Source organism: Rutidosis leptorrhynchoides, chromosome 9 (assembly GCF_046630445.1).
Source record: "Rutidosis leptorrhynchoides isolate AG116_Rl617_1_P2 chromosome 9, CSIRO_AGI_Rlap_v1, whole genome shotgun sequence".
In the NCBI taxonomy this organism is placed as follows: Eukaryota; Viridiplantae; Streptophyta; class Magnoliopsida; order Asterales; family Asteraceae; genus Rutidosis; species Rutidosis leptorrhynchoides.
Genome location: NC_092341.1, coordinates 306,734,211 through 306,749,831, shown reverse-complemented (window position 1 = coordinate 306,749,831; position 15,621 = coordinate 306,734,211).

The window sequence follows — 15,621 nt, the reverse complement described above, 5'->3', positions numbered from 1 at the left end:
TAAAAAGTGTTCTAATGTAAGTTATTAGTGACCGGTTACCTGTGTGTGCAGTCCCTGAGGCTAACGGACGTTAACAAGAAGCATTCATAGATCGAATTGATTTGAGTTTAAGGTTCGTGATTACTCCTTCAGGCTTCGTGTTGCATCAGATCGTGTTAAAATGCATCTCTGAATAGCAGATCGAAAAGTTAAAGTTTATGAAATTTTGGTCCAATTCAATTTGATCGTTTCTTGAATTTTCAGTTCTTGATTTTAGTTCATGAGTGTTAGATGATGGAATTATAACAACTTTCATGAGAAAATATCCTAAAAACGCCTAAATGTTAACGTCCGTTTCATTCAGGGACTGCACACGCGGGTAACCGGTCAGCAATAGCCTACATTAGAACACTTTTTGAAAGTATGTGACCAACAAAAATAAAAGTATAAAGTTATTTGATAGCTTTAACCCGAATAATATTTGAATCTCACAATAAACATAAAAAGAAGTTTACCTTCAAAATTTATTTTATTTATTAATATTATTATTTTTGTTAATAAACTTTTATTACCGTAGAAAGATATACAACCAATTTTCAATATCAAGTTGAGCAAATAGCTGCATCAACCTGCTACAAGATGCAATACGCGAAATTATAATTGCTATGCGAACAAAAAAAAAAAAAAAGAGAACATGACTCAACCTATAACATTTATACGAGTAGATATAATAGTGAACTAGGATCAGATACAGTAGCATATTTGGGATGATGAGTCGTCAACCATCATTACCAGTGTTGTAAAAAACGGAAAAAACGGGGGTGTAGACGGGGGTGTAGACGGATTTTGGAGTGCCCCGTCCCGTTTATACATAAAACGTTTGAAAAAACGGAAATCGGGCAAAAAACGGTCAAAAGACGGTCAAACACGGTCCGAGACGGGAAAAAACGGGTTTTTCTGATTTTTTTCAAGTTTTTTTTTTTTTTTTTTTTTTTAATATTAAACGTTGTGCTATTACTTAGGGTTTCTTTTTTTATGTTTGAAATGTTGAAGTATTTAAACATGTGTGAAATGCTTATGTTTGGAATAATGTAATGTACAATATATATATAATATATAACATTTTTATTTAAAAGTCAACGTTAGTCAACATCCGTCTAGACCTCCGTCTCGACCCCGTCTCGACCGTCTCGACCCTTTTAGGACCCGACCGTCTCGACCCCGTCTCGCGTCTTTTGCAACCTTGATCATTACGGTTTAAAATACCGAAGCTAGTGCATACAACTCCAAAGAGCCGTGAGCCAAGTATGCCAATCAATCTTTTCCTTTTTTATCATTTGTGAGACCCATTCAAAGCTTTTGATTTGTATTTCCTTTAACGCCATCGGACCAATCTAGCTTTTGTTTTTTAATACCTTTGAGTTGTGATTCTTCCATATCAAATACCCACACATCCATTCGTTGTCCTACCATAATAAATGTTTCCAAATAGAGAGACACCAAATTCTACACGTTCACTTGCATCACATACACAAGTGCTTTCTGATCCACGTATGAAGTAGGATCTGAAACTTTCCCTTCAAAACTCTCTGTTAAATTGTTGCAGCTTAGCCCGTCAAATCCCCGCCATTTTGTAACTATATTCCACACATCAGTTATCATCTTTACATAAGAAGAGTGCATGATCAATTAATTCCATTTCGCCATCACACAGATGACAACAAACCGAATGAAAATAAATTCTACATTTGTCAATTGAGATTCTGTCAACTAGCCTTTTTAAGTTAGCTCTCCATATAAAGAATGCAACTTTCCGCAGGACGACATTGTTACACATAGTCGTTTTTGGTGTAGACTTGAGGGGATAATTTTTTGATCGATTAGCCTTTATAAAACGATTAGTAGTGAAGGTGAAGATACCATTATGATATGCTACTAACGGACGGTTTTATTTGTGCGGTGTCGTTAGGTCGCAGGATGTCCGATTCAGTAGCACACAGTGTCTTCGTTTATTTATATTTTTGCGGGGCCTAAATTTACTTTTACTTTCTAAGGTGTAGAAGGCGTAAGTTAACCTAGTGTCGTATTTTTATGCTGATTAACGAATTGAAGATCAAGTGGATAATTGTCTTTTAGTTAAATTACCTGGATAAAAGATAGTAGTTGATTTTAGTTAAAGGTCCTAAATGCAGAAAAGTAAATAAAGTGGAAGGATATCCGGAGTATGCAGATCAGGTAAATGTTGACCAATGGTATCGTCAACATCTAGTACTCAAGATCTCAAGGCTAGCCCAACGAATGGTATCGTCAACATCGAACTTAAATCCCATTCGCCTATATTAATGTGGTATCGTCAACACCGAACTTTAAACCCACATATGAGGTATCGTCAATAACGAACTTTAAACCCTCATCAACGTCACTATAATAATCGTATGGCATCGTCAACATCGAACTTTAAGTCCATACGTACGAGGTATCGTCAACAACGAACTTTAAACCCTCATCCACAACATAATATACTCTAGGGTATGGTATCGTCAACAACGGACTTCAACCCATACCCCACAAGTAAATAAATTATATACATGCATATATAATAATTCCACTCACCTTAACACTTTGGTGGTGATTCAAATGCTTCCGTACACTTCGAGCAAAGTACCTAATACATAGGTACACATTCAATACACAACTAATGGCTTTTACCACATTACTTATACTTTGAGCATTTAATGGCCTAATTCGCATTAAATGACTCAACCACACCCAAAACCGCCCTTAAATGGCCAAGACTCGACTTTAATCACTAAGGCTAGTGAATTAAAGTCTACAAACTTCAATTAACACAAACTTAGGGTAATCCATACCCATTTCATCTAATTAGGTCAACTAGTACATTTTGACCCATTTTATATTACTTAGACTCACAATCAAGTCAAACTTACCCATTAACACTTCTTTCATAAATCTAAAAGTGCATTAGTGACTAACAACACCATTTGACACTTACAACCTCAAATCACATGGCTAAAACCCTAGATTGTGGCTATTAGGGTTTTATTACAACAACATAACCCAAATTCATCCATTTTACCCCCAAATGGGTCTTACAAATCTCTAGTAACCAAAACCCTAGCCATTACCCAATTAAAACTTAAAACATAAAGTTAGAACTTACCAAGACTATCCTCTTGTAGCTAACAACACGGAGAACAACTTTAATTCTTGCTCCTAGGTTTGATTCACAAATCTTCACCTTCAAATCCCAAGATTAATCTAAGTGGGTTTTGTGTTTTGGGAGAGAAATTGGAAAGAAAAGAGAAAAGGAAATGAAATAAATGGATAAGTGGCTGTGATTTAATGCTCCAATCTGATCTACACACAAAAATACCAAATTACCCCTAAAACCCTTTTAAATTGAGTAGAAATCGGAGTCAGAACAGCAGAGATGCCGCGGCGCGGCCCGTTTGTCACGGCGCGACGTATCGAAGGAAAAACGACCCCTTTTAACCCACTGTCTGATCTGAATTGCTTTATATGCCGCGGCGCGGACCCCTTTGTCGCGGCGCGGCTTAAGGCTGCATCTGAACAGCTCGATCACCTTAAACAATTTTCGATGTTATTTAATTTGTACAATCCAAACCCGCTTCCTATATTCACCTAGCCTTCAACAATAGTCTCACAAGACTTAATGCTAACAAAACCCATGTATAACTTGTATAAGCACACATTATCAAGTATATATCTATATATAACTACACATATATCTATACATTTACGCAAAAGCTAACGAGTTACAAGCGTACCAATGATTAAGTGTGTACCTTTAGACGTGTACTGGAAAACGGGATGTTACAACTCTCCTCCACTTAAATCGAAGCGCGTCCTCGCGATCCAAGCCGCATGACAAGAAGGAAGATAAACCAACACAAACTCTTCGGGCTCCCAAGTAAACTCGGAACCCTTACTCCGACGCCATTGAACTTTAAAAGTCCTAACCTCTTTATGTCTCAACCTTTTGACCTTCTCATCAAGTATGGCAATCGGTTCCTCAATATATTCTAACTTATTGTTTAGCTCGATCTCGTCTAATGGCACCCAAGATGAGTCATCCGCAAGACACTTACGAAGATGGGAAACATGAAATGTATTATGGATCCCCGCAAGCTCTTCGGGTAATTCCAAACGATACGCGACTTCACCAACACGAGCTAAAACCTTAAATGGTCCAATAAACCGAGGAGCTAACTTTCCTCGTTTTCGGAATCGAATAATACCTTTCCATGGCGAAACCTTAAGCATCACCATGTCACCTTCTTGAAATTCGATCGTTCGTCTACGTTTGTCGGCATACGAATTTTGCCTATCTTGAGCCTTCTTCAAATGCTCTCGAATCATAACAATCTTACTATTCGTCTCTAAAACCAAATCGGTACTCCCGATTTCCTTTTGTCCCACTTCACCCCAACATCTCATAAGGTGGCATCCCAATACTAGTATGATAACTATTATTGTACGAGAATTCCACCAAAGGTAAGTGCTCGTCCCAACTACCACCAAAATCGATAATACATGCTCGTAATATCCTCCAACGTCTGATTCGTACGTTCAGTTTGACTGTCCGTTTGAGGATGATACGCCGTGCTCAATTTCAATTGTGTACCCATATCCTCATGAAACTTTTCCCAAAATCGAGATGTAAAACGAGTATCTCGATCAGAAACAATCGATATAGGAACACCGTGTCGAGAGATGACTTCCTTGATAAACAACTTAGCCAAGGTCTCCGACGATATCGCTTCCTTAATGGGAAGAAACAAAGCACTCTTCGTCAGTCGATCAACTATAACCCAAATCGAATCAAACTGGGTTCTCGCCGTTTTAGGTAACTTTGTGATGAAATCCATGGTAATGTGCTCCCATTTCCATTTCGGGATTTCTAACGGCTGTAACTTACCATACGACTTTTGGTGCTCGGCTTTAACTTGCAAACACGTGACGCATTTCTCAACATACTTCACAACATCACGTTTCATGCCCGGCCACCAATAATCTTTCCTTAAATCAAGATACATTTTCGTTGCGCCCGGATGAATGGAATACTTTGACTTATGTGCTTCATCAAGTAGCACTTGTCGATAATCTCCCATCTTAGGCACCCACACTCTTCCTTGAAAAAACAACAAACCCCGCGAGCCCATAGTAATGAACTCCGATTGTCCCACAATTCACTCCGCATGCTTGTTGTGAACGTAAGCCTCTATTTGAATCACGCCGAGTTTTTCAAGAAAATCATTAGTAATAATCATACGTAACAATCCCAATCGTAACGCCGGGTGATGACTCTTTCGACTTAACGCATCCGCGACCACATTCGCCTTGCCCGGATGATAAAGTATCTCACAATCATAGTATTTTACCACATCCATCCACCTACGTTGACGATAATTCAAATCCCGTTGATTAAAGAGATGTTTCAAACTCTTATGATCCGAATAAATCGTACACTTGACACCATACAAGTAATGGCGCCAGATTTTCAACGCATGCACAACCGCCGCCAACTCAAGATCATGAGTCGGATATCTCATCTCGTGTTCCTTTAATTGTCGAGAGGCATAAGCGATGACTTTACCTCTTTGCATTAGAACACACCAGAGTCCATTTAACGAAGCATCACAATAAATCGTCATGTCTTCCACTCCTTCCGGCAACACTAACAACGGAGCTTGACACAACTTCTCTTTTAGCAATTGAAAAGCAATTTCTTGCTCGTCCTCCCAATTAAATCTCGCATTCTTCCTTGTCAACTTCGTCAATGAAGAAGCGATTTTAGAAAAGTCTTGGATAAACCGACGATAATAACCAGCCAATCCGAGAAAACTCCGTATTTCCGTAGGCGTAGTCGGTTGTCTCCAACTCTTCACTGTCTCTATCTTCCCCGAATCTACTTGAATGCCGTCTTTGTTCACAATGTGACCAAGGAATTGAACCTCCCTTAGCCAAAATTCACATTTGGAGAACTTAGCATACAACTTCTCCTTTCGTAACGTCTTCAATACTTCATGCAAATGACGTTCATGCTCGTTCATACTTTTCGAGTAGACTAGTATGTCGTCAATGAACACAATCACCAACTTGTCCAACATAGGTTGGCACACTCGGTTCATAAGATCCATGAATGCCGCCGGTGCATTCGTAAGACCAAAAGGCATAACTACAAACTCAAAATGCCCATAACGCGTTCGAAAAGCCGTTTTCTCAATATCTTCATCACGGACCCGCATTTGGTGATAGCCGGACCGTAGGTCAGTCTTTGAGAAATACGTCGCACCTTGGAGTTGGTCAAACAAATCGTCAATCCTAGGTAATGGATAACGATTTTTGATCGTCACTTTATTCAACTCCCTATAGTCGATGCACATCCGCATACTACCATCCTTCTTTTTCACGAATAAAGTCGGAGCGCTCCACGGCGAAGCACTCGGTCGAATAAAACCCTTCTCAAGCAACTCTTGGGTTTGATTTAACAACTCTTGCATTTCCGTTGGTGCTAAACGATAAGGAGTTTTAGCAATGGGAATAGCTTCTGAAACCAACTCAATACGAAATTCAACTTGTCTTTTCGCCAGAACACCCGGTAACTCGTCCGAAAAGACGTCTTCGAATTCACCAACCACCGGAATTTCACGGATGGGTGGTGGCTCATCGCGAGTATCAACAACATGGGCAAGAAAATTCATGCCACCACTAACAAGAAAACGACGTGCCCGTGCAAAAGAACATAACGACACAAGCCTTCTTCGCTTATCACCGTGAATAATTAACTCTCCCCCACTAGTGGTCTTCACACGAATAGATTTCTCATGGCACGCGATATCGGCTCTATTACGATCGAGCCAATCCATACCAACCACAATATCAAAATCACCCAAGGTCTTCGGGATAAGATCAATTTTAAAGTTCTCGGCACCAAACACAACATCACAATTTTTACACACATCAACCACTAGCACTGTCTTGCCGTCCGCTATTTCGACTTCTACCGGACGACTTAACTTAGTTAGCGGTCTATCAAGTTTAGGCACAAATTTTGGAGACACAAACGACAAATTTGCACCGCTATCAAAAAGAATCCTTGCCGGATTAGAATTAACCAAGAAAGTACCTGAGACAACTTCTTTGGATTGCTTGGCTTCGTCGTTAGTCATCAAATAGTTTCGCCCTCGAGCCATACCCACCGCCTTCTCTAGCATTTTAACATTATCGTTGTTCAAATCGGGACACTCTGACTTTCGGTGTCCTTCTTTGTTGTAATTAAAACAAGTGAGCTTGTTTATTGAAGTTGGATTCGAACAATATCGAGCCATATGTCCACGTACCCCACAATTGTAGCAAGTAGGGACAAAGTTCCCAAAACCACTGGTAGCGCCCTTCTTCACACTATTGACACTTTCGAAACCCTTCTTGTTCTTGTTCTTCTTGTTTGAAAAGTTAGAATGACTAGAACCTTCAAACTTTCTTTTGGAAAAGACGAAATCACTCTTCCTTGAAACCTCCGGCTCAAAACCCCGAGCCAACTCGAATAGCTCTTCAAAAGTCTTAGCCATTCCCAGGCTAATCTTACCCTTTAACTCGTCGCTCAAGGTACGGTAGAAATCTTTCATTAGTTTGTGATCGTCACCAACATATTCCGGGCAAAAACGAGTCTTTGCCAAAAAGGTAGACTTGAGAGTAACCAAGTCCATTGAACCTTGTTGCAAATGATGCAACTCGTCCTGGATTCTATCAAGGTCAGAAGAAGTTCGGTATTCTTGGAAGAATTCCTTCTTAAACTCCTCCCATGTCAAGCTCATGCATTGCTCTTCACCATATAAATTGATTTTATCGTCCCACCACAACTTGACTTCTTCACGTAACATGCTAGACCCATACCTCGTCTTCTTCTCGGGAGGACACTCCGCGGTACGGAACGCCCCCTCGATATCGCAAATCCAACAAGTGCTTTTCAATGGATCCCTCACCCCATTAAACATCGGAGATTGAGTATCCTTGAAGTTTTTGTAGTGGAAGTCTCGCCTTCCTTCACCTCCTTCACCACGAGGATAAATGTTTCTAGCTTCAAGAGCCTCATCGACAGTGGCCTTCATTCGTTCATTAATTAAATCGGTTATTTGCTCGTCAACCGATTCCTTGAAAACCTTTCTCACGCTAACAAGGAAGTCCTCCTTGTAGTTCTTCAAGATGGCCTCAACCTTGGCCTTGAATTCGGGGTCCTCGCTTGTACCACCGATATCATTATCGTGTCTGTTTCTCATCTTCATTCTATAAAACGGAAAAGGTTAAACCATGAACAAAAGGCATAACATGTAAGTATATACATACATACCACACTACCTCATCTTGCTCAACAATCGTCGTACATTACTCGTTTGACACGATTTGCACCAGTAACAACGGTAGCTAATCGTTGTTACGCGAGCACGTCGCATTAACTCGCTAGTACAACGTCCTTCTTGCTTGATGATTGCTAAACCCAACACAAAACAATTAGCACAAGGTTAGCTCACATAAACCAAAGCACTAACAATTCCCGATTAGACCCAAAGTCCTACAAGTCCCGCATAAAGCGCTCACACAATAAAGCCCAAGTCTAGGCACCTATCTCAAGTCGCCTAAATCCCTTAGACCATGCTCTGATACCACTTGAAACATCCCAACCCGTATTCCATACGATAAATTTTTATTTTTTTTTATATAATACACATTTACGCGCCAATTAAATATGTAAACCATTCCACAAGTTCCATTTAAACGTACATCAATTTAAATGTTTACAAAAGGCACGAAGTCCATTAATTAAGTTTAATACAAGTTTGACCCACTACAATGATAGTTTATAATCCAAACGACACTCGAGCATGGTTTGGGGCTAAACTACCCAAAACGTTAGGCCAACTTTAAAAAGCTAACACCAAAAGCACCCCCCGACAACATAAGCGGGAGACCACTAGTCCAAACGTATGCCCTTACCCTTGTCCAAGCCGGAACCTATAAAATGGTAAACAACGAGAGGGTAAGCAAGGCTTAGTGAGTGCAACAATTATACATACATATATATAACCTACTTACTTGAAAACACTTACCAAATCCGCATACATACTAGTTACATAATTAGCATACCTTTCACATGTATAACGCTAAGTACCACGATAACAAGGCTAGTATAACAATAGCATATAACACAACAATACAATATGCTAAAACACAAGTATGACGATGATGTTCACAACATCTAGTACTCAAGATCTCAAGGCTAGCCCAACGAATGGTATCGTCAACATCGAACTTAAATCCCATTCGCCTATATTAATGTGGTATCGTCAACACCGAACTTTAAACCCACATATGAGGTATCGTCATCAACGAACTTTAAACCCTCATCAACGTCACTATAATAATCGTATGGCATCGTCAACATCGAACTTTAAGTCCATACGTACGAGGTATCATCAACAATGAACTTTAAACCCTCATCCACAACATAATATACTCTAGGGTATGGTATCGTCAACAACAGACTTCAACCCATACCCCACAAGTAAATAAATTATATACATGCATATATAATAATTCCACTCACCTTAACACTTTGGTGGTGATTCAAATGCTTCCGTACACTTCGAGCAAAGTACCTAATACATAGGTACACATTCAATACACAACTAATGGCTTTTACCACATTACTTATACTTTGAGCATTTAATGGCCCAATTCGCATTAAATGACTCAACCACACCCAAAACTGCCCTTAAATGGCCAAGACTCGACTTTAATCACTAAGGCTAGTGAATTAAAGTCTACAGTAATTTTATTAACACAAACTTAGGGTAATCCATACCCATTTCATCTAATTAGGTCAACTAGTACATTTTGACCCATTTTATATTACTTAGACTCACAATCAAGTCAAACTTACCCATTAACACTTCTTTCATAAATCTAAAAGTGCATTAGTGACTAACAACACCATTTGACACTTATAACCTCAAATCACAAGGCTAAAACCCTAGATTGTGGCTATTAGGGTGTTATTACAACAACATAACCCAAATTCACCCATTTTACCCCCAAATGGGTCTTACAAATCTCTAGTAACCAAAACCCTAGCCATTACCCAATTAAAACTTAAAACATAAAGTTAGAACTTACCAAGACTATCCTCTTATAGCTAACAACAAGGAGAACAACTTTAATTCTTGCTCCTAGGTTTGATTCACAAATCTTCACCTTCAAATCCCAAGATTAATCTAAGTGGGTTTTGTGTTTTGGGAGAGAAATTGGAAAGAAAAGAGAAAAAGAAATGAAATAAATGGATAAGTGGCTGTGATTTAATGCTCCAATCTGATCTACACGCAAAAAGACCAAATTACCCCTAAAACCCTTTTAAATTGAGTAGAAATCGGAGTCAGAACAGCAGAGATGCCGCGGCGCGGCCCGTTTGTCGCGGCGCGACGTATCGAAGGAAAAACGACCCCTTTTAACCCACTGTCTGATCTGGAATTGCTTTATTGGACCCCTTTGTCGCGGCGCGGCTTAAGGCTGCATCTGAACAGCTCGATCACCTTAAACAATTTTCGATGTTATTTAATTTGTACAATCCAAACCCGCTTCCTATATTCACCTAGCCTTCAACAATAGTCTCACAAGACTTAATGCTAACTAAACCCATGTATAACTTGTATAAGCACACATTATCAAGTATATATCTATATATAACTACACATATATCTATACATTTACGCAAAAGCTAACGAGTTTCAAGCGTACCAATGATTAAGTGTGTACCTTTAGACGTGTACGGGAAAACGAGATGTTAAAAGCGAGAAGTATGTCACTTGGTCGTATAATTGAAAGGTAACAATACCTCGAAGGTTATCCTCAGTAAAGTACTAGGTTGGTTAGTGAGTTAAGATCAAATACTAACCCTCGTTATCAGTTTAGGTAACTGAATAACAACATGTCGTGTTGATTGAACACTGATCACAAACGGAAGGAATCCGTCGGTTTAAGTTGGCAAAACCTTAAATGAAAACAAACAACCATTCCATCATACTAATGAGATCACAACAATTCAAATATTATACAGCATCACAGTTAATATACTGATAGTAAAGCAGATATAAACCTAATGAATACCTAAACAATTGATATGACTAAGACCTAGGGCAACAATCAGACAAGAACATGCAATAGGCTTGGGTCATATAGTAAAGGCACTAACTAGATCTTAATAGCTCCTAAGAGGTCTCTTCGGAACAGTCAATAGGTATACTAGGTCATTCATGTCTCAATTCCTAAGTTCTGTATCCTAAAAGTGCATTAGATGCCTCTCGGGAACTCCGGCCATACCGAGTTCATAGAATCTTAAAATACAGTATAACCAGGGGTCTTAATCCTATGAAGTAGCTAATTTCATATAGGTGGACAAGTCCTGATCACAACCTAGGTTGGTCAATCCTTAAGATGCTAGCATACAAATCTATCAGACTTCCTAGTTCAGCATTATAACAGTAATCGTACTAAATTAACATAATTACGCTAACCCAAACTTCTATCATGGCAACATACAGATTAATTAAGCTATCATGGCAATATCAGAACGCATTATTAACCATAAAAAGTAAGAACACATGTTTAATACAAAAGACAAGCATTTCGGATAAAAACCTGAAAATGCCAAAGAAATCTGCCCGAGATCGCAGGGACTCGCCGAGATATCCTCCGAAAAATAAAAGCTAAGCTAACTACTACTAAAAACTAACTAAAAGTTTGAAAATATGAAATGAATTACAAATTGAGTGTGTGGTGGAATGGATGGAGAGAGCCCTTTAAATAGACTCCATTTTTGCCTGCAAACGGCTGGCAAGCCATTTGGCAGGCCGTATTTGGCAAGCCGTTTGCAAGGCAAGCCGTTTATCGAGCCCGTTTGCCTGACCGTTTGGCAGGCCTTTTTCCATACTGGCAAGCCGTTTGGCAAGCCGTATGGCAGACCATTTTTGGGCCTGGTCAGCCTTGATTCACTGGATCGTAACTTGATTTCTTGTCTTTCACCGTTTTCGCTCTAGAATCTTCGTTTTAGCCCCGTTTTACTTGATTCTTTTTGCATCGCCTTCGTAATTACTTAATCTACAAAATCAACTGAAAAAGCGATAATTTTGTAGACAAAGTTTAAATCTTTATTGTTCTAGGGCTTAATTTAGGGATAAAAATGTGACTTTTTGCCCGATATCAAATACCCCACACTTGGCTTTGCTTGTCCTCAAGCAAAAAGCGGGAATATCAGGATCTTCCTAATAGACTCTCCCTTGTCCCACCCGTAGATCTTTTTATTATGCCTTCATCAGAAGTTGGCACATCTTTCGAAAGTATTAGAAAAAGTTTCGAGCTTCGATGATTTGGTTGCTAGATTTCAATTGCGTCCATAGTGAAAAAGGCGTACTTTCCAACTCTCAGATGTAGAGTATACATGATCAGGCTCCTCACTAGCAGATCACTCATATCACTCAAGTGTTTAGGGTGTCCTATTCTAATTGTATTGTTGCTCAGAAGCCAGTCGTGTAACAGTTCTCATCATAGGCTTGGTAAAACATCGATATCTCCACCGGTTAAGTAAGGACGACACTGATCTTCTTCCTAAGCATTCTTTCAAGAGGAAGACGGGTTATAGAGTTTGATTAGGAATTTATGGATCGGTGAAAGGTATTCAGATCTTTTGATTTTTAAGAGAATTGATAGACTTTGATTCTTCAGAGTATCCATTTTTGGATAGAGAATGGCTTAGAATTCCGTAAAAGTTTTCTTCAGAAGAGGCGGATTTTGCTAAGACTTTGTCTGGAATTTTCTTTTGCTCTTCCAGCATTCTTCTTCAGGGCATCTTCTCGGGTTTTTCTTTGCCTTATTTATAGAGACTTTGCTCTAGAGACTTTGTTCTTTCATAATCATTTTTTTTTTTGCATACCCTTTCTTCATAACTTTTGTCTCTCATTCCTGGTGCCCAGAGAGGAAGTGATAATCCACTAAAAATAGGTCTTTGAACTATCAAAAACAATCAGGGGTTCGGAATCTTTCAACAAGTGCTTTTGAAGCGAATTTGATCGATCTATCTATTTATTAATCTCTGGATCTTTCGATGAATGGAAAGGGGAATGAAATGTGAATGGTGTGTTTTGGGAGTGAATTTGGGGTGAATATTTCTCAGTGTTGTAAAAAACGGAAAAAACGGGGGTGTAGACGGGGGTGTAGACGGATTTTGGAGTGCCCCGTCCCGTTTATACATAAAACGTTTGAAAAAATGGAAATCGGGCAAAAAACGGTCAAAAGACGGTCAAACACGGTCCGAGACGGGGAAAAACGGGTTTTTCTGATTTTTTTCAAGTTTTTTTTTTTTTTAATATTAAACGTTGTGCTATTACTTAGGGTTTCTTTTTTTATGTTTGAAATGTTGAAATATTTAAACATGTGTGAAATGCTTATGTTTGGAATAATGTAATGTACAATATATATATAATATATAACATTTTTATTTAAAAGTCAACGTTAGTCAACATCCGTCTAGACCTCCGTCTCGACCCCGTCTCGACCGTCTCGACCCTTTTAGGACCCGACCGTCTCGACCCCGTCTCGCGTCTTTTGCAACCTTGATATTTCTGATTTATCAACTCTTTATGTGAGTTGGTCGATTTAAATTGCGTGGAGTGGAAACGGAAACGGATGGCTTTTTATCTTCTCTATTTAGAATGATTTCGGAAGGAGTATCGCACCTGCACCACGTATGGTGCTCACTAACCATTGGTCTTGAAACGTATGTCTGAACCAAGTTCTAACTTGGACCGTACATTGGCACGCTCATCAATTGAAATAACAAAGTACTGTAGATTTGATGGGTCATACAGATACTTTGGGTCCAAGATTCCTTACCTTTTTGGGGAGTAGGGGTCGTGCTTGATCATGCGTAGCCTTTTACATATTTTTTTAAAAGAAATCTTTTGACACAAAACATAAGTTTCAGCTTAATCGTTCCATTCTAATAAATGTTCTGAAAACCGATTTCTAGCAATTTTATTAGATCTTTTGGGCAAAAACAAGGTAAGAATTTTTTAAAATTACCCAATATCCATTGCTTAATTACTTTTGGACAAAAGAATTTTTCAAAACTTGGCATTTTACGGTTACTCGACCTTAAAAACCTTTACCCATTACCCCACATTTAGAAGAACATTGTCCCTAATGTTCTCTACAAAGAATATTTTAATACTTTATAAATTAAGGACATTGACTTCTAAAATTCTAAGTTAGTTGCGGGGGTTACCCCACACTTAGAGATTTTAGTGCGTTATAATCGAAATAGGTTTGAGGAAGGATTACTTCCCTATGGTCAGGTTACTTTTCTAGTGCTGGGCCTTCTTACGGTCAATCTCCTAGGGACCAGTCTCTTTTGATAATATTTCTGCATGAAGAACAAAAAAAAAAAAGACAGCATTTCCACTATATATAACTTTTTCAGTACAATGCTTCAAAAGGATAAAACTAAAAGTAAAATAAAGATAAAGTAGTCTATGAGATACTATCCTGGTCAATGTGCTGAGTCAGCTCTGCGAAGTATCCAAAGATCTCATCATCATCCTCTAGTGTTGGCCAGTACTCGAGAGGTTGCCCTATATCCAACTCAGGGTCTAGTAGTGAATCCATACATAAGTCTGACGGCAACTTCAGGTGGGATAAGCTAGGGAAAGGCTCCTCGTCAGGTATGCTCCCAGTGATCTCAAATGCCTGGGCCGTTGGCGGCTTAACTGAAATGGGAATAGTGACTAGGTGATAACCCTCAGGTAACTCAGTGACTGGAACTGGCTCGGTGACTGGAGCAGGCGGCATGATAGGAATAGGAGTAGCATGTGCAGGCATGGCAGTAGAGGCAACTGAGTGAACTGAGGCCGGTGTAGAACGCCTGGGCGTAACTTGTCGTGTTGGCTGAACACGGCGCACTAGCCTAAATGAATACGGGCCCAGAGTACTGCGCGGCATCCCCTCGCGCTGGAGGTATGCTCTCAGAGCTCTGTAGAGTCTCTGCTGATCTCTGAGTAGTGCCCATGCAACATCAGGGTCACTTAAGGTGGCTCCGTAATGTATCACTGTCTGTGGCTCATGTGTCTGTGGCAACTGTGTGTGCTCATCTGGTCTCCTGGTTAAACGTCTAGATCGTCGAATGGGAGGAGCTGGCGGTGATGTGCCGATATCCTCCTCAATGCTCTCCAATATCAATCGCCTTGAGCCTAATTGCCCTGTTGATGGCCTGTTCTGATCAGCACTGCTTCCGGATGAGTAAACTCTAGGAGTCCTCCTCCTGCGAACTGGGATGTAAGCTGAAGCTCCTGAACTTGGCATTTTTACCTGAACACATTCAACAAACTTTCAAGTACTAAGCGCAAGTATGGCGCTTAGTTGTTAGTACACAGAGATAATATCTTAAGACTGAAAATAATAAGAGTAAAAGGATAAGCAAGGGGTGTCTCCCAAGAGCGCTTTATTTATCAAGTCGTTACAGCTCGACTTTTCCTTGTCAGATCTTCAGAATGGATC